Raw genomic sequence first — 17,552 nt, 5'->3', positions numbered from 1 at the left:
CCGAGCTGGGTGCGGTGAGGGGCGCAGATCACCGCGGTTCCTGGGCAGGGCACTGGAGCCTGAGCGAGGCTGACCTGCTGCTGCTCCCGCCTCGCGCGCTCGCCCCACCCCGCCGTCGCCCCAGCGCTCGAGAAAGCCCTCTCGGCAGAAGCAGCGCCTGTTCCCCGGGACACATCCAGGTTCAGGTGAGCCAGCCCCACCGGCAGGTCCCGCCCCGGGCAGCCGGCCGGCCGAGCGGGGGCGGCGACGACCGCTCGGCGTCTAGGGTCGGCTGGCCGACGTGTGGTTCTTAGCTTCTGCGCGGCCGGGCATCGGCGCGGGCGGGCGCGAACGCCGGCGGCCACCGCCGGGCACCGCATCCTCGCGGGAGGGGCCCCGGGACCCCGCGCGGGCCCTCGGGGAGGGCGCCGCTGGAAGCGAACCCCCGGGGAACACCGGACGGCTTGGGGCCTGGCGCTCCCTGACACCGCCCCAGCTCTCGCGCCTCGGCGCATTCCGGGGACCGGGCACCGGGCACCGGGAGCCCGACCTCCTGCCGCCGGGGCACGCGCCGCCCTCGCCTTGCGGAGGGCCCAAGTTAGGCAAACTTTTTAACCCCTTCCAGGGAGCCGCTGTCCCCGGGACCAGGAGAACTGGGATGAGGTCGGGGGCTCCGGGCAGCGGTTCTTTTGGAAGTTTCGGGGGTTTTGGAAACGGAGGTAACGGGCAGGCGGCGACCGCTTGGCAGCTGTCAGGGCGTCCTCCTGAGTCAGAATCGGACCATCCTGCCGCAGACTTGCGCCCGGCTCGGTTTCCGCCCTCGCCGCTGACTTCCTCATTCGCCCGGCTGCCCTCGTCGGGCGGAGGCGGGGGCGGGGAGAGGTGCGTGGGGTGCATGGGAAGGGGCGAACCGGTGGGCGCCCAGGTTGCGGGCAGGAAGGACCCCTTCCGCTCTTCCACTTTTCACTTTTGTGGCCCGGGGAAAGAGGCCCAGGAACGCCGGCTGCCGTCGGGGCCGCCCAGGCGTGCACCTGATTCCACCGCGCCCGTGGCTGCCCCGCCCGGCGGCAGGGGGGTGGGGAAGCTGGCCATGCCTTAGGACCCAGCCCGGGTTATTGCATCTTTCCTGTTTGGGCCATTTGCGGGGTTTTATACAACCCCCACTTCCGCGCGCAGGGGTCCTTACCCCATCCTGTCCGGAGCCCCGCCCAAAGCAGGAGTGCAGCTCTCTCATCCCTCCCCGGGGGCCCTCAGTTTCAAACTGAAACGGAGCCTGTACCTACCCTCCGGGACAAGTTGGGGGCAGGGTGAGTGCCGGGGCTGCTGCCTGCGGCCCCACCCAGCGGTGTGGAGAAGGTTCCTGGGAAGTCCCAGGTCTTGGAGACGGGCGGCTCCCTCCTCTGGGCAATTGAGAGGCTCTGCCACTTCTTGGTTCACTGCGCCCTTTTCTGAGTTTAACAGGATTTCAAAGTAACTGTTGAGTAACTGTTGAGGGGGAAGAGTGAGAGCCTCTCAGGCAGTGCAACATTGTGGCCACTTTTGGCTGAATCGGCCTGATAACCTCACCTGGTGCTTTTTGGTAAGGAGGGAGGTTTCTTGAAGGCCTGTTTAGACAATCGCTCAATTAATATTAGTCAATTTAGATACAAGGCTGCCGTGGGTGGGGGAGGGTATGCAGATGTGTAATTGAGCAAATATTTAACTGACTTCTCTGTGCCAGGGACTTTGCCAGGTGGTGTGTATGTGGGGGTGGGGGCGAGGTTGAGTAAGACCTGGCCCCTGCCCACAGGCACTTTAGGAGAGAGTTGAGACAAATCTGTAGATGACTCTAATGTGAGGTGGAGATGACAGGGACCCCAGAAAGGTAGTGTGAGTCATAGGACTGGGAGAAGGGAGCCAATTTACCTTGTGAGATCCCGGAGTCCTCCCGGAGGAGGCCTCTGAACCCCCCCCCCCCCCCCCGCCCCGGAAGTTTACAGTCTTCAAGGAGAAACCGGGGCAGAGTGCCTGAAATACAAAGGCAGCCTGTGATGTGTGTCCCAAGCATGCCACAGACAAAGGACTCGAGGAATTTCGAGGCCAGCAAGAGGGGCCAGCACTGTCTGGAGGCCTCCACGAGGAAGAGCACATTGCAGTTTTGGCAAACTGAGGCATGCGTGTGGTGTTGGAAAGTGAGGAGTCATTTAGTGGATAATTGGGGGGTAATTAAAAAAACGTCAAGAGATTGCTCAGTGTAATTCGAGAGCCAGTGTGCCCCCAGATGGCTGTGGGGTGACACCGAAGAGCCTTGTTCTTCACACTCAGCAAGTCCCGGCAGCGCAGGTGGGCAGAGCCAGGTGCCCTGCTAGCCAGCATTGGCAGGTTACCCAGTCCTGGGGGAAGGGCAGCCTGAGAGGCGCGTTCTGTGGGGCCCCTGGTCTGAAGGGCACAGGAGGGTAGGGGAAAGAGAGGGCTGGGTCCCTGGCCTTCATGTTTTTTATTTTTAAACTTTTTAACCTAAGGGGTTGGAGATGGGACAACTTCTCTCTTGAAGGATGAAGGACGCATGTTAATCACAGCCTGCCTTTCCCTGCCCTTGCTCCAGAAAAAAACAAAACAAGGATCTGTTAGCTCTTTAAAAGAAGAAAAACACACTCAAAAAATGCAGCATTGTTGTGTGGACTGGTAGGGTATTGCTAGAAACCAGGCTGGCTGGGCTTTCTTCACTTCCTCTTCTAGCTAATCCTTCAATAAAGTACTTAAGACAGCCTTACCAGCTTGACATCTTTATTTCAAAAGGAGAGGAGGGGTTGGCAGTTGTTTTCTTCTGAGCCTGGCCCTACCCTTTTCTTGGAGGGGGAGAAAAACCTAAAGCAAAGGGGGGAGGGAGAAAAAAAAAAAAACAACAACCCTGCCTTGACAGCTTCCTCCCCAGCATCATGTTCCAAAAATATTTAGAATAACAAAATCTGTGTGTCCTCTTAATTAAACAAACGTCCTAATTTACTGAGCATAAAACAGCATCTCTGCCCATGGGGGCAGGAAGTGCATTTTTCCTTTGTGCAGCCCCAGAGAGTCACTGCTTCTCCACCTTAACCCTTGGTGTGCTGAGCCCCTGAGCTCACAGTCTTGGGTGACAGTAGATGGAGCCTTGGCTGCCGCTCTGGGCAGTGGTGCCCTGTGGTTTACAGAATCCTGTTCTTAGACCTGGGAACAGTGGGGTCATGGGAAGAACATGGAGTTGGAGGTAGATGGAGTTCAGATCCTCACCTTATCTTACTAGCTTTGTGACCTTGGGCAACAGAGATAATCTCCTGGAACCTCAGTTTCCTCATGTGTAATGGGAGACTCAAGCCTATCCTATAGGATCAGTTAGGAGAACTGGAAGGAATAAGGTACATAAAGTGCCTAATAAACAGTGGCTGTATAAATTTAAAAATATGTATATTATACACACATGTGTGCATTTTTTCTTTTTTTAAGCCTTTATACCCTAGGGTTGTTGAGTGAGAGTGGGGGTGCTTTGTTTCCCAAGCTCTGAGCTCAGGGTTCTTCTCACTTCTAAAAAGGTGCGCATGAGCAGTGCTTGTGGCCTACGAGGCCCGAGTGGTGTGGACACAGTGGTCCTGAGGCCCATCTGCTGATGCTTTTGCAGAGATGCACTTGATGAGCTGTGCTGGGTAACCTTGTTAAATGGCTCTGGCCTGGGCAGAAGATGCACAGACTGACTCCAGTCTTGGTTCTAAAACCATTTCCGGAGGTCTAGGTGATGGCGGGTTTTATGTGAAGAGCACTGGTCTTGTATATCTGGGGACGCAGCTCCCAGCTCTGACTCTGCTTGAGAGTTTGTTTGATTTTGATAGAAAATGCCATATTCCCTAAAAAGATTTATCAATTTATGTGTCTATCAGTTATGCATAGGAATGACTGGGAAACTAAAGAGATGAGTAATTTAAATTCCTCCAAAGTGCTGCTGTTTCCGAGGCACTCTTGTACCTTGTTGGCGGGAGTGTATCTTGTACAACTACTTTTTTTTTTTTTTTGGTGGAGGGGTACAGGGGATTGAACTCGGGGACACTCAATTACTGAGTCACATCCCCAGCCCTATTTTTTTTAAAACTTATTTATTTATGTATGTATGTAATGTAGTAGTGAGGATCAAACCCAGTGCCTCACACATGCCAGGCAAGTGCTCTACCACTGAGCCACAACCTCAGCCCTATTTTGTATTTTATTTAGAGACAGGGTCTCACTGAGTTGCTTATTAGCACCTTGCTTTTGCTGAGGCTGGCTTTGAACCTCATGAGCCTCCTGCCTTAGCCTCCCCAGCCACTGGGATTACAGGTGTGCGCCATCATGCTTGGCTACAACTATTTTTTTTTAAAAGGTAGTTTGGCGATGTCTGTCAAAGCATAGTCCCTCTAACTGCCTTCTAGGAATTTATCCCACAGATAAACTTGAACAAGCAAAAGGAAATGTCTGAGAATATTCATTATAGCATTCATTGTCAGAGAAAAAGACAGGAAACAAGCTAACTGTCCATTCCAAAGTTGAAGTTCATCCTGGTACAGCTGTGCATTGAAAATCCTTGTAGTCCTTAAAAAGATGAGGCTGATCTAAGTGTACTAGAGAGGACATGCTCTCCAAGATAGGTTGTAAAAGAAAACTAAATGCAAAGTCATGGGCACAAGTGCTCCTTTTTTTTTTTCTTTTAAAGAGAGAGAGAGAATTTTAATATTTATTTTTTTAGTTTTCGGCGGACACAACATCTTTGTTTGTATGTGGTGCTGAGAATCAAACCCGGGTTGCACGCATGCCAGGCGAGCACGCTACCGCTTGAGCCACATCCCCAGCCCCTCAGTGCTCCCTTTTATGTAAAACCTGGCATATCACCTCTGCTCCTATGCATGGGCTATTTCTCAAAAGATACTGAGACCCTGGTAGTAATGGCTGACCCTTGTAAAGTCCCAGGCCAGAGAAGTGAGAGTAAGAGTTCCTTTTCACAGAATACTACTGTGTATGAATTACTCTTAAAGAGTTAAAAGTCGAAATATTTCTTATTTTTCTTAACTATAAAAATAAGGGGGGGGTGCTGGGGTTGTAGCTCAGCAGTAGAGTGCTTGCCTTGCATGCCTGAGGCCCTGGGTTCAATATCACCGCATAAAAAAATAAATAAAAATAAATGTATTTAAAAAATAACAAGGGGGGGCTGGGGATGTAACTCAGTTGGTAGAGTGCTTGCCTCACATGTACAAGTTCATGGGTTCGATCCCCAGCACCACACACACACACACACACACACAAAAAAAAAAGCGGGCTGCTTGACCAGTCTCATCTTTAAGCTGCATTGCCCTAGGTTGTAAATTTCATATTCAGTGCTGACCACTTGCAGGGAAGGACAGAGGGTCTTAGAAGTGCTTGAAAACTGTTTGGTTCTGTTGTATTCTTATGTGTGTGTGTGTGTGTATCTTTATTTTATTTTATGTGGTGCTGGAGATAGAACCCAGTGCCTCATGCATGCTAGGCAAGCGCTCTACCTCTGAGCCACAACCCCAGCCCCTGTTGTATTCTCTCTCTCTCTCTCTCTCTCTCTCTCTCTCTCTCTTTTTTTGTGGTGCTGGGCCTTGTGCATGAGAGGCAAGCACTCTACCAACTGAGCTGTATCCCCAGCCCGGTTCTGTTGTATTCTCAACAGTTCACATTTTCGCTACAGTGACCTCTTAGGCCATTAACTGATCTACTCCCTCATGTTCTGGGAATTGGTAAATGATTAGTTTTCTTTGTTGTATGAAAAAAGGAAGCCCACATGTGCTTCTGGAAAGTATTTTGGGATACCAGGGTTCCCACAGATTGCCTAGCTGTGTCCTTCTGTCCCAGGAAGCCCACCAAACCAGAAGGCTAAATCAGACCTTCACTTGGGTCCTCTTCTCTATTTTGTTTTTTAATTAATTTTTTTTTTTTGGTACTGGGGATGGAATCCAGGGTGCTTTATCACTGAGGTATACCCCCAGTCTTTTGAAACAGGGTCTCCCTAGGTAGCTGAGACTGACCTCAAACTGGAGATCCTTCTGCCTCAGCCTCCCAAGTTGCTGGGGTTGCAGGTGTGCACCACCGTGCCCCCTGGTCTTCCTCTTTTTTAACTTGAGGTCATTGCCTCACTATATAGAGCCCCTTTCTCTTCCAGCTCAGTTGTCTCCCAGACATCTGGCCTGTGGTTTTTCTGCATTAACAACACTGGGAAAGCCCACCTTCCTGAGAAAATGTGATCAAGGGGCATTGTGAGTGGGAGGACCCTGACCCCCTGCTCAAGGAAGGCCTGCCTCAGTTTTTGATAGTGGGTGTTGGAGATGCTGCCCGCAGCTTGGTGGGCTCCTTTCCCTAGGGGAGGCTGTGGAAGACCCCACCAGAGTCCTGAGCAGGCCTGGGCCCTGCAAGGCAGCGTGAGGAGTGGCTGAGTCACTCAAGCACACGATGAGCCTGGCTCTCACATGGCCCTGCCTCCACATGGGCAGGTGGTTTGTGAGGGGGATGCCCTGTGGCATGGATCTGCCCCCAGTGCCCCTACCTGCCCCTTGTAGGGCACAGGGGGAGCTGCCGCCTGGGTCTGATGCGAGTCTTTAAAAAGGAACTGAGGCTGGCTGTGCTGGAATTGGGCCCTGTTTTGCCCCCTTCAAGCCTGGGTGAGTCAGTGCCCAGGCAGGTGGCCGGAGCAGGGCCCTGGCTGCCTCAGACTGAGGACTCTCCTGCAGCTGTCTCCCTCTCCATCCCTCCTGCTGTGGCTGCAGGGAGCCTCACAGGACCTGGGAAGGAAGTCACCACTGAAGGGTGTGACTTCCTGCCCAGGCAGGTTGGGCCCAGGCCTGTGGAGAGGTTTGAAGGTAGCTGGTCTTGCCCCACCCTGAAGTCACTTTTTGCAGCCGCCTTTCCCGGGACCTCCGGGTCCTTATGGCAGAGGAGAAAGGGGGCCTTCTAGGGAGGCCCCTCTTGCCCCGTGGGCCCTTGCGATGACCGCCCTCCAGTGTGGGGAGCTGTAGCTGATTTCTTTCTTGTAGAAGGTTGTCACTGACCAAAGGGACATTTACATGTTGGAAACTTGGGCCTTAGGTTTTCTTCCTTCTTTCATTTTAACTTCAGTTCTTCTTTGTTTGCTGGTTTGGTTCTGGGGGTTGAACTCAGGGGGCTGTACCACTGAGCTACTTGCCCCACCCTTTTTATTTTTTTTTTTTGAGACAGGGTCCCGCTCATTTGTCAAGGCTGGGCTTGAACTTAAGTTCTCCTGCTTTAGCCTCCTGAGTCGCTGGGTTTATAGGCGTGTACCTCCGTCCCTGGCTAATTAAAAAATTTTTTTTTCTCACTTAAAGAAGGACTGGCTTGCCAAGGCTCCTTCTGTGAATGGTAGGAAACCTTGGCTCCTGGTTTCCCACAGCCCCAGTTCTCGCTCTCAGAGGCTGCGTTTCAAAGTTTTTAAGCGGCTCCATCCCCTCTGCTCCGTGTGGTTTAGCCAGCAACACGCGCTCGCTCCTGGGTCTTTCCACCCAGGTCCTCTTCCACGCCCCAATCTTTTCCTTTGCGGGACAAGGTTAAAGAATGGGAGAGGGATTTGGGTTTCTCTGAACTTCTTCCAGGTGGGTGGGGCCCTTGGGCTGGAAGTTCCCACAGCTCAGAAAAGTCAGTCGCTCGCATGGGGTGGTGCCAGGCAGGGGTGGGCCATTCAGAAAGCCACACGGCTCCCACTGTCCTTTCACCAGGCCCGTCCGTCGGGGCTTCCCGTCACTTTAACTCACTTAACGTCTCTGGTGATGGATTCTCAACCTAGAACCCGTGGTACAGGGAGCAGAGCTAGGGCTTGGGGGCAGGCAGACCCGGACCCCCCCAGGCTCTGCCTCCCAGTGAGCTTCCGCCTCCCCAGCACAGGCTGCCTGCCTCTGAGGACTGTGAATCTGTGTGAAACGTCCTTGTCCTCGTCCTCCTCCTCCTCCTCCGTGTTGTATTATGGACAGCAGCATTTATCCTCGGGTGGTAGGAAATATATGTTTGAGTTTTAGAGATTTTAAGTTTGTCCCACAAGGTGTCCCAGGCTGCCAGCAGGCGGCAGGCACCGCGTGGCCTTGGTGCCGGGGCTTCCCAGGCCAGTAGCTTGCTCCTAGCCTGATGCCACACGCTGGTCAGGCCGCTCTGAGCTGGCCAGAGCATTAAAGGAAATAGATGAATAAATAATCGGTCTCAAAGCCGTGGAGGCACCTTTATTTGGAGTGGTCCTTGCGCAGAAGCCACTGCTTCCTGTGTTTTACGTGAAGTCACTGGGCTGCAGAGGGCAGCTTCCTGTCTGATAAACACAAAGAGCAGAGGCTTTGGAAGTTTGGGTGACTTCGTCCCCTGGGCAGGAGGAGGGAGCTGTTTAGAGCTCACTGGGCTGTGAGGAGCTGGAGGTCAAAGCAGGTCCCTTTTATCGCTGTCCCCGACAGCAGCCTTGTGCCTGGCACAGTCAGCCTCCAGTCCTTGTTTCGTGAATGGGACTGGAGTCTCCCTGATGCCTTTGCTTCAGGTGTGGGCTGGGGCTGGGGGACAGAGAGGCCTAGGCAGCCAAAGACTCAGGCGTGCCTTGTAATGATGTCCCCCAGTGGGGCTGGGGACGCCCTTGGGAATCCCTGGGGTAAGAAAGGTGGTGGTTGGGGGTGTTTCAAAGTTTGAATTGTTTTTCTTCCTCCTCCTCTTCCTCCTTTCCCCCACTGGTGTTGGGGATTGAACCCGGCCTGAGCCTGCCAATAAGCACATGCCCTGCCACTGAGCTGCGTCCCCAGCCCTGGTTTCTAATATTTAAGAGCCCACTATTGAATGTAAGGGAATGGCCCTCCAGTTTCTTTGCCATCAGTTGACAGGGACTCCTCGAGGTCTTGCTGTGTGTCCTGCACTGTGCTGGCTTTGGTGTGGCTTCACCAGAGTTGGAAGGCTGAAAGAATTCCCTGGCCCCAAGGAACCTTTCCTTCTGATAGGGAGTCAGGACGTGGGGACTTGACAGCAGGCGGGCCCGGGGTGTCTGAGTGGTCAGGGACTTTCTAGCATCTTAAGCCAGGTTTCTGGAGGCTGGAGTTGCCCACCAGGAAGAGGGAAGATGTGGGAGGGGGCAAGGGAGGAAGGGACAGGGGTGGGCAGAGCTGTGGCCCCAGCTTTGTTGATAATCGTCATGATTAAGTTTGTGGGGCTCCTGTGTGTGCCGGGCTCATACTTTTGTGTGGTTTGATTCACTGAGTTCTCCCCTTGTACCCATGAGGTAGGAAATCATCCCATTTTGCCAGATGAGGTCATCAAGCAGGGGTCAGACTCCGGTGCTGTGATTGTAGCTGGAGGAGTGGCCCCATAGATGCCCTTGCCCTGCGGGTGGGCACCCATGAGGGGCATATGCCTCCCCCCTTGCCAGTTGGCCCAGAGGTTGTCAGAGGCACGGAGCTCTGGCCCCAGGTGGAATGGGGCCTCGCGTTCCATGCTGAGCTGCCCACTCAATGGGGTCGCCGTGTTGCCTTGGCTACCAGCTTCACCTTTAACTCCAAGCGACTATTTCAAGTGAGTGTGGCTGGTCCTCAGGGAAGGCAGGTGAAGAGAAGGGCTGCTGGCGTGAATCCAGGCCTGAAGGATTCCTGCTGCGCCTGCCTACTTTGGCTGGGCCCCAGGTATGGCCAGGCCAGGGGCCTGAGGCCTGCCACCTTCTCCTGGTGGGCTCCTCTCGGCATCTGCAAACTTGCGTTCTTGCTTTCATGTGTCCGCCTGTCCCACCCTTTGTCCTTCGGTGGACGTACTCGGCTCTCCCTGTGTGCCAGGCACTGGGCCAGGTGCTGGGGTGCCAGGGGAGGGAGACGTGGAGCCTCGTTTCTGGGAGCTGATGTCTTCTAGCAGGTACAGGTGCTGGGAGCCTGGGGAGGCTGAGAGGGCTGCCTGGAGGAGGCTGCGTCTGAACTGATCGATTGCAAGGTGTGGACAGGGCAGGGCTTGTCCAGGGCTCAGGGCTGGGACCTTGTTCAGTCACTCAGACGCCATCGAAGTTCTGTTCAGGGGTGATTCAGGGTGCCCAAAGCCTTGTGAGTCACCTGGGCTGGTAAAAGGTTTTTCTCTGGGAGCTCCTGGGCCCAGCTCCCTCACAGGCCGGGGTAGCCCATTAAGCCAGGCTTCCTTGCGCCATTTCCTGGGAAGTGGGAGTGCAGGCCTCCACTCCCAGGTCATTAATCTCCAATGGATTAATGCTGGGAATTCTGCCTGTGCCCTCTGGCTGTGGTGCGAATCATTCCCAAAGGACTTGGGGTGAGATTTTTTTCACAGAATATTGAGAGGCATCATTGTTATTGGATCAGTTTCCTTTTCAAGGCAAGTAAGGAGTAGGGTGAGGGTTATAGCAACGGAGCTGGCAGGAAGCGCGTTTCCCCCTCACCCCGGCCACTCTTGCGTCTCTCTGGGTTTCCTGTCCACACACACGTGTTTTGCATAATTGTAAGCAGAATGGATACTGTGTGTTCTCACTTCTCGGCTAGAATATGGAGTTTCCTATGTGGCAGCAGTCTCCACAATGAATATTTTAACGCCATGTTATGGTCCACTGAGGGGAAGAATCATTATTTACATTGCCAGAAAGTTCCATGGGTTTTATTGACTCTTGGAAATTCATTCATTCAGCAAATACCTCCTGAGCATCCATGTAGCTTTCTGCGGGCCAGGGCCAGGGCCAGGCCACAGGTGCCTGAGAGGTCCTGGTTGTGCTCTTGGTGGGCTTGGGTCTAGACCTGGGAATAGCAAGTGCTTCCCTCTGGTGTTGTGGTGTGAGATGGGTCAGAGGACCTGGTGGCTTTCTGGGTGCCCAAATCCAGTTGATGGAAAACACGGAAAACCACTTTGTCACTAGTGGTGAGAAAGCTGAGCCATGTGGACTCCAGAGCTGGCCAGTCTTTCTAGAGCTCCTTGGAGAAGATCTTCCACCTGCCGCTGCCCGCCTGGTGTGTGCTGGTGGCAACAAGGCCCGGGCCAGAAAGCCCCCTAGGGGGAGGTGGGGGGGCCCAGCCCCCTGGGAGGCCCTGGCAGAGAAAGTGGGTAGGAGGCCGTGGGGGGTGAGGATGGAGGTGGAGGTCTCTGAAGTGTCCAGATGCCACAGCAGGCACCTTGGGCTCTGCTGTGGCTCTCCTCCCTGGCAGGATCCAAGGATTGTAGCAGTCAATTGCAACAGTTTAATTTTGTTGTAAAGAGGAAGTTTCAGAATCCTAGTGGCTGCTTTTGAGCCAATATATGCTTGTCGTGAGGGGGGCTGGGCAGCGGGGAGAGGCTGCTGGCCCTGGGCTGGTTGCTGGGGTGGAGGGGCTGGTTGGCCTTGTGTTCTTTCCGGTTCCGGGTCGCTTCCTTGCCAGGTGCAGTGCTTCCCTCTCTTCCCCAGCCCAGCTCAGACCCAGTCGGTCTGACCTGAAGTGTGCTGCTGTCTTAGCAGGAGAGGAGCTGGGTTTGGGAAAGAGCCAAAGACTTGGGGATGCCTGCTGCAGGGGGGACGAAGGGGCCTGGGACCTGGGGATGGCGCTGTCCTTGGCCCTGGGTGTTTTAGGCTTTATCCAGCCCCTCACACCCCTCCCCTGCTTGCAGTTTGGCTTTGTGTGGGTGCCAGGCCTCTGGGGTTGAGGTTTGTCATGGTGTCTCCTCAGTGACCCCGTCCCCTTAAATGTGCACCCAAAGCAAGAACAACGAAGTGAACCCTAACCCAAGCTGTTTTTGCCACCGCACAGGGTGACCTGGCGTCATTGCTTTAATAATAAAACACCCTTGGAGGATTTCAGCACTTGGTAGACCACGATGCTCCCTCCCTGTGAGGTGAGGTGTCTCGTTCCTTCATTCCTGTCATCTTTTTTACTGTTTTGCTGAAGACTGTCTTTAAAAGTATATATATTATTTAAAAATATTTACTAGCCAGCCAGGCTTTTTGGTTGGCTGGTTTGTTTTTTGTGATATTGGTGATTGAACCCCGGGGTGCTCTGTCAGCTCTATTTATTTGTGTTTTTTGGTACTAGGAATTGAACCCAGAGGCGCTTTACCACTGAGCCACATCCCCAGCCCTTTTAATTTTTTATTTAAAGTCAGGGTCCTGCTGAGTTGCTGAGGCTGGCCTGGAATTTGTGATCCTCCTGCCTCAGCCTCCCAAGTCACTGGGATCACAGGCGTGCACCCCCATACCCAGCTGCTGCTTATTTTTTGAGTCAGGGTCTGGCTAAGTTGCCCAGGTGGGCCTCAAACTTGTGATCCTCCTGCCTCAGCCTTCTGAGTTGCTGGGAGCACCGGTGTGAGCCACTAGGCTGACATTTATTAGTGATTGTATTGGAGGAGGGAGAGCAGGCACAGGAAGAGAGAAAGTGGGAGGAGGAGGTGGACGTTCAGAAGGTGCAACTGGACTAAATCCCATTTTCCTCTAGTTTATATAACACTGTTCTAGGTTCTGGGATGCTTCATTTAATAGAGCCACTGAAGTCCTTGTGGTTTCCATGCTAGTGGGGGACTCTGGGGGCACTGCCCACACCCTTGCTGTGGCCCTCTCCATGGCACTTGCATGGAGAACAGGAGTCAAGTGAGGGGCAGGTGTCAGCTTGCTGGGACTGTCCTAAGAGAGCCCCACAAATTGGGGGTGTGGGCAGCAGGAATGGATTCTCAGGGTTCTGGAGGGGGATGTCCAAGATCGAGGTTCGGAGCTTGGCTTCCTGTGAGGCCTCAGCCTGTAGGCAGCCTGTTTCTCCTGTGTCCTCACGTGGCCTCTGTGCCTGCCCGTATCCTGGTCTCGTGTCAGGACACTAATCATGCTGGATTAGTGTCCACCCCTAGGACCTTGCTTTAATTTAATTACCTCTTTTAAGGCCTCATTTCCAAATGTCACATTCTGAAGTACTGGGGGTTAAGGCTTCAACAACTGGCGGGGATGTCCAGTCTGTGAGGGGTGAGGGTGTGTGCACAGAGGCAGACCGTGGCTCAGAATGGAGCTCTGGGTGCCCAGGGACATTCCACTCGCCTTTTTTCATTGAGGAGGAGCACCGAGTCCTGCCTCCAGGATGCTGCTCTGCCATTTGTTTACCTAACTGCTTGGGTCCCAGTTTCTCACCTGTGAACGGGTTGATGAAACCTGCTTCTGGGTGTCCTCTGACACTCGTGTAGTGTCTGGTTCATGAGGGACCCATCAACCTCAGGCCCTCCCTGCACCTGCCTCTGCGCCTCCTCCTTCCGTCCTGCTTCTGTCCCCTTGCTCCCTGGTTCCACTTGGGATCCCCTTAGTGACGCCTCGCCTCATCTCTCCTTCAGGGGCCCTGGTCCACCCTGCCTTCTGCCCAGTGCTCCTGGGCTAGTGTCCTTGGAGATGGTCCCTCCCCATGAACCCTTTATACTCCAACAAGGAGTAGAAAGTGGGCGCAGGACTGTAACTGAAGCTGCGCCGCAGCTTGCCGCCACCGCCTTCTTTTTTGTGCTGGGGATCGAACCCCGGGCCTTGTGCACGAGGCAAGCACTCTACCCACTGAGCTGGTCCCCAGCCTGCAGCTTGCCATCCGAGTGCCACGCCTGGGCCCACTGCTTCCAGCCTGCAGTGCAGGGCCACCCAGCTGACATGCTGAGCTCGCTTCCCCTTGCAGGGTCACCCCCAGGATTTGTCCCACGCCCTCCCTGTGTGCTTGGGAGACAAGAGAAGGGACTCGACCCCGAATGTGGGTCGTCCAGACCTGGTTCAGCTTCTCCAAGCGCCCTTGGGTAGAGGGCTCTACTTCCCTGGCTTCTGCATCTGGATTCCCTTCCCCTCTCCCTCTCCTGCTGCCTCCTGCTCACGCCCATTGCCCTCACCCCCACTCTCCCACCTGCCAGCTGACGGACCCTGGGCAGGTTCTGCCACCTTGTGCCTCAGTTTTCCCTATCTGTGTGTGAGGAGAAGAAATACCACAGAGGGTTTTGGTGCTCAGTTACTGTTTCATTCATGTGCAGTTTGCCCAGCATGGTGACTCCTTATATATTAAAAATCTATTTTAGGCGCCATGGCACCCGCCTGTAATCCCAGCGGCCCAGGAGGCTGAGGCAGGAGGATTGCAAGTTCAAAGCCAGCCTCAGCAAAAGCAAGGTCTTAAGCAACTCAGTGCGACTCTATCTCTAAATAAAATTCAAATAGGGCTGGGGGTATGGCTCAGGGTTCTAGTGCCCTTGAGTTTAATTCCTGTTCCAAAAAAAAAAAAAAACCTATTTTAGTGGCGCAGTGATGCACGCCTGTGGTCCTAGTGTCTGGAGAATTGTAAGTTCAAGGCCAGCCTGGGCAGTTTATCAATATCCTGACTCAAAATAAAAAGTAAAAAGGGCTGGGGATGTGGCTTAATGGATCAGAGCTCCCAGGTTCAATCCCCAGTCACCCCCCCCATCTATTTTAACCTGTTTTTCCTATCACTTTATAAAGCTTTATGCCATATATAAAGCTTTATGCCATATCCAGGTTATTATAATTAAAGTCTCACAATCCCGTGAGGGTGGCAGTATTAGCATCCCCGTTTTATAGCAGGGAATGTTGAGACTCCAGGAACCTAACAAGACCAGGTAGCAAGTGAGGATCTAAGATCCTTTCCCAGATTCTGATTTTCAGGCCAGTTATTTTCCACGTCTGCTCCCCCCCGCCCCTTCTCATGTCACTTAAACTGGTGTGGGTGATGTTTTTGACATTGGGTTTCGTAGACTGCGCCTGTGCAACAGTGGTTACGGAGTCCTGGTTCCTTGTTGGCCTCGTAGTGCCAGGTGTCAAATCCAGCCCTCCCTCTTCCGCCTGAGACCCTCAGGTGGCCAGCAGTGCGGGTGGGCAGGCAGGGTGGGGGGCACCTGGCTCCTGTTCTTCTCTCTTGCCCTCCCCCGCGGCCTCCTCCCCAGCCCACCAGCATGCTGTTCAGCCTGCCTTCCTCACACCCGGCCTGCCACCCCCACCGGGTTCCTGTGGAGGAGGAGGAGGCTGTATAGCGCCAAGCCAAGCCGTGCAAGCTTTGTCACAGATCCACTTGCCTAGCTGCAGGCTCTGTGGAACCCGCACGCCCTCCCCAGTGCCGCCCTCCCCAGTGCCGCTCTCCTCCCCCACTGTCCCCTCTCTCCTCCCCCACTGTCCCCACTCCTCCCTCGCTCCATCTGCAGTGAGTGCTGGGCTTCTCTCCATTCAGCCTGAGACTGAGGAACTGACAGAGGCCTGGAGCCTTGTGTTCTCACGGTGGGGAGACGGGATGCCGGGCTGAGGGGGCTTCCAGGTGCAAGGCCCTGAACTCGTGGCCACTGCAGGATCACACGTGTTCTTGGAAGAGCAGTGTGTTCCAGGGAGGCTTCGGAGGGCCTGCTCTTCCCCTCCTGGACAAGTCCAGGCTTTAATCATCTCTGGTTTGAGAGAGTGGATCCCCGCGCCCCCCCCCCCCCAGCCTGCCCAGCCCCTTTCTTCTGGCTTTCAGACAAGAATGCAAAGAATGTGATCCTCCTGCAGACCTGAGCCGGGATCAAGGTCTGGGGCCAGACTCAGGCTCTTCCTGCTCTACCAGGCAGCTTTGTGGTGCCCAGACCCTGGGACATTCCTGATTGGTTGTGGTGGGTTGGGAGTCCTGGACTCCTGGTTGTTCTGGGCCCTCCCCTCCGAGACAGGGGAGGAGCAGTGATGGGGAACGACCCACCCTCCTAGAGCAGTCAGGTTCAGAGGTGTCTGGAGGGAAGTCGGAGCAGGCCGTCTCTGCTGTGGGACGGGAAGCTCAGGGTCCCCTCTGCACTTACCTCTTCCTGTCACATCACAGCTGCTGTTTGTCAGGTCCTACCAGGAGCTTGGCAAGATGTCCCTGTGCATCTGCTGCCTCGGTGCATCTTCAGGGGCAGGGGTCAGAGTCCCCAGTGAGACCTGCAGAGTGCAGACGCCAACAGCAGCCGGGTTTCAGACACCCCTACCTCAGAGGGCTGCTATGTCCAGGGCGGTCACTTGGGAAGCTCTCAGAACACAGCACCAGTGGCTCTTACTTAGTTGTCCACACTGTCCTGCGAAGGGGGCTTGGTAGTTTCCGTTTCATAGATGAAGGAAAGGAGGTTCAGAATGATTAAATAACTGGGCCAGTTAGCCAGTGAGTGCAGGATCTGGCACCCACATCCAGGCCCGCCTGACTCAGGAGAGCCTCAGGTTCTGCCCTGACCCCAGCCCGCTCTTGTGTGCATGTGTGTAACCATCTCTGTGTGGGTGTGTCTTCTTGCACAGGTGTGTGCGCGGGGCGGGGCAGGGCTCAGCCCCCAATGGGATGGTGTGGCCCAAGCTGCAGCTAGGGGCAGTGCCGTTTCTTCCTCTTCTCAAGTGCAGCCTTGGCCACTTTGGAACCAGATTGTGGTTCTGGTAGAGGAGCGATTCTTGGTGGGTGGTAAAATAAGCAGCAGCCAGATTGCTGGTGAAGGACGTGCTGAGGTCATCCTGCCAGCAGCTCCCTGCTCCAGGTCATCTGGGCTTGGCCAGCCTCAGACAAGGGTGCCATGCAGGCCGCTCTAGGAACTGTAAGTTAATTTTTCTCCTAAGTGTGAGATAAATGGATTTTATCTTCACTCCATTGTCTGTATCTGGATCGTCTTCCCTGGGCAGGCGGATGCCACTTGTCCCCCAACTTCTCTGGAAAGCTTGGCTCTGCTCTGTGTGCCTTCTCGTGCCCAGGGCTGGCACCACTGGCTCAGCTGAGAAAGTCCCGTGGGGCAGAAAAGTGGGGAGGAGATACAGGAAGCCCTTCAGTCTCAGGTTTCTTTTGGAGGCCAGGCTGTTAGGGGGCTTGTTGTGGCCCAGGGGCAGTGACCTCTCTTCCTCTCCCACGCAGACTCCCACTGTGGATTGTCCTGGGCACAACCCCACAGACCTCTTCATGAGACCATTGTGTCTTAGAGGGTAAGGAAGGAGGGGATCCCTCTCCAGGTCCTCATGCCTCAACCTTGGTGGGAAAGGGGGCCACAGAGCCTCCCCCGCTTTGAGCTGGGAACAAGGGGTCTCCAGGAAGTCCATGGACTGCACTTGAGCTCTTTGCGCCCCTCCATGTCAGACACAGGCTCACACCTTCAGCACATTCTCTCAGGGTCCTCGCCGCCAACCTAGAGAAACAGAAACCCTGGCTTTCTTGTTGATACCGCGTGTGTGTGTGTGTGTGTGTGTGTGTGTGTGTCAGTCAAGGGCCAAGTACATCAGGCATGAGGGGTTCTGCTGTCCCAGGGGTATAGCTGGGAAGCAGCACGCCCACCTCCCCAGGACAGAGGCCTCCCTCGTCTCTCGGATTAGCTGTCCTGTCGCTTCTGGGCGTCCTTTCAGCGTGGGCTGGGCTGCAGATGGAGTGGCGTCTAACTGTACTGAATATGACCAGCTTTGATCTGTTGTCACCCTGGACTCTTCTTTGTTCTTCCACCTGGATGTTTTTCCTTCGTTTTTGTTTTTTTAGGTGGTGGTCCTAAGGCTTGAACTCGGGCCCTCACACATACTTGCCTGCAAGTATTCTCTCACGGAGCTACACCTCCAGCCCTTTTAATTTTTTATTTTGAAATAGGGTCTCACTAAGTTGCGGAGGCTGGCTGTGAATTTGCAATCCTCC

The 17,552-nt window shown here is 54.4% G+C and overlaps 1 protein-coding gene across 1 annotated transcript in view; it reads left to right on the top strand.

Moving 5' to 3' along the window:
- Myh9 (myosin heavy chain 9) overlaps nt 1-17,552 on the top strand; it is an 83,193-nt gene continuing 65,641 nt past the window's right edge. Inside the window, exon 1 of the mRNA XM_046429428.2 lies at nt 1-185. The gene's annotated coding sequence lies outside the window, so the exon portion shown is untranslated. The remainder of the gene's footprint in view (nt 186-17,552) is intronic.

Source organism: Marmota monax, unplaced genomic scaffold (assembly GCF_021218885.2).
Source record: "Marmota monax isolate L192 unplaced genomic scaffold, Marmota_monax_Labrador192_F-V1.1 WCK01_AAM20220418_F8-fsc00051, whole genome shotgun sequence".
NCBI lineage: Eukaryota > Metazoa > Chordata > Mammalia > Rodentia > Sciuridae > Marmota > Marmota monax.
The sequence above is the reverse complement of the archived record's forward strand: the minus strand, read 5'-3'. Positions and strand labels throughout refer to the sequence as shown.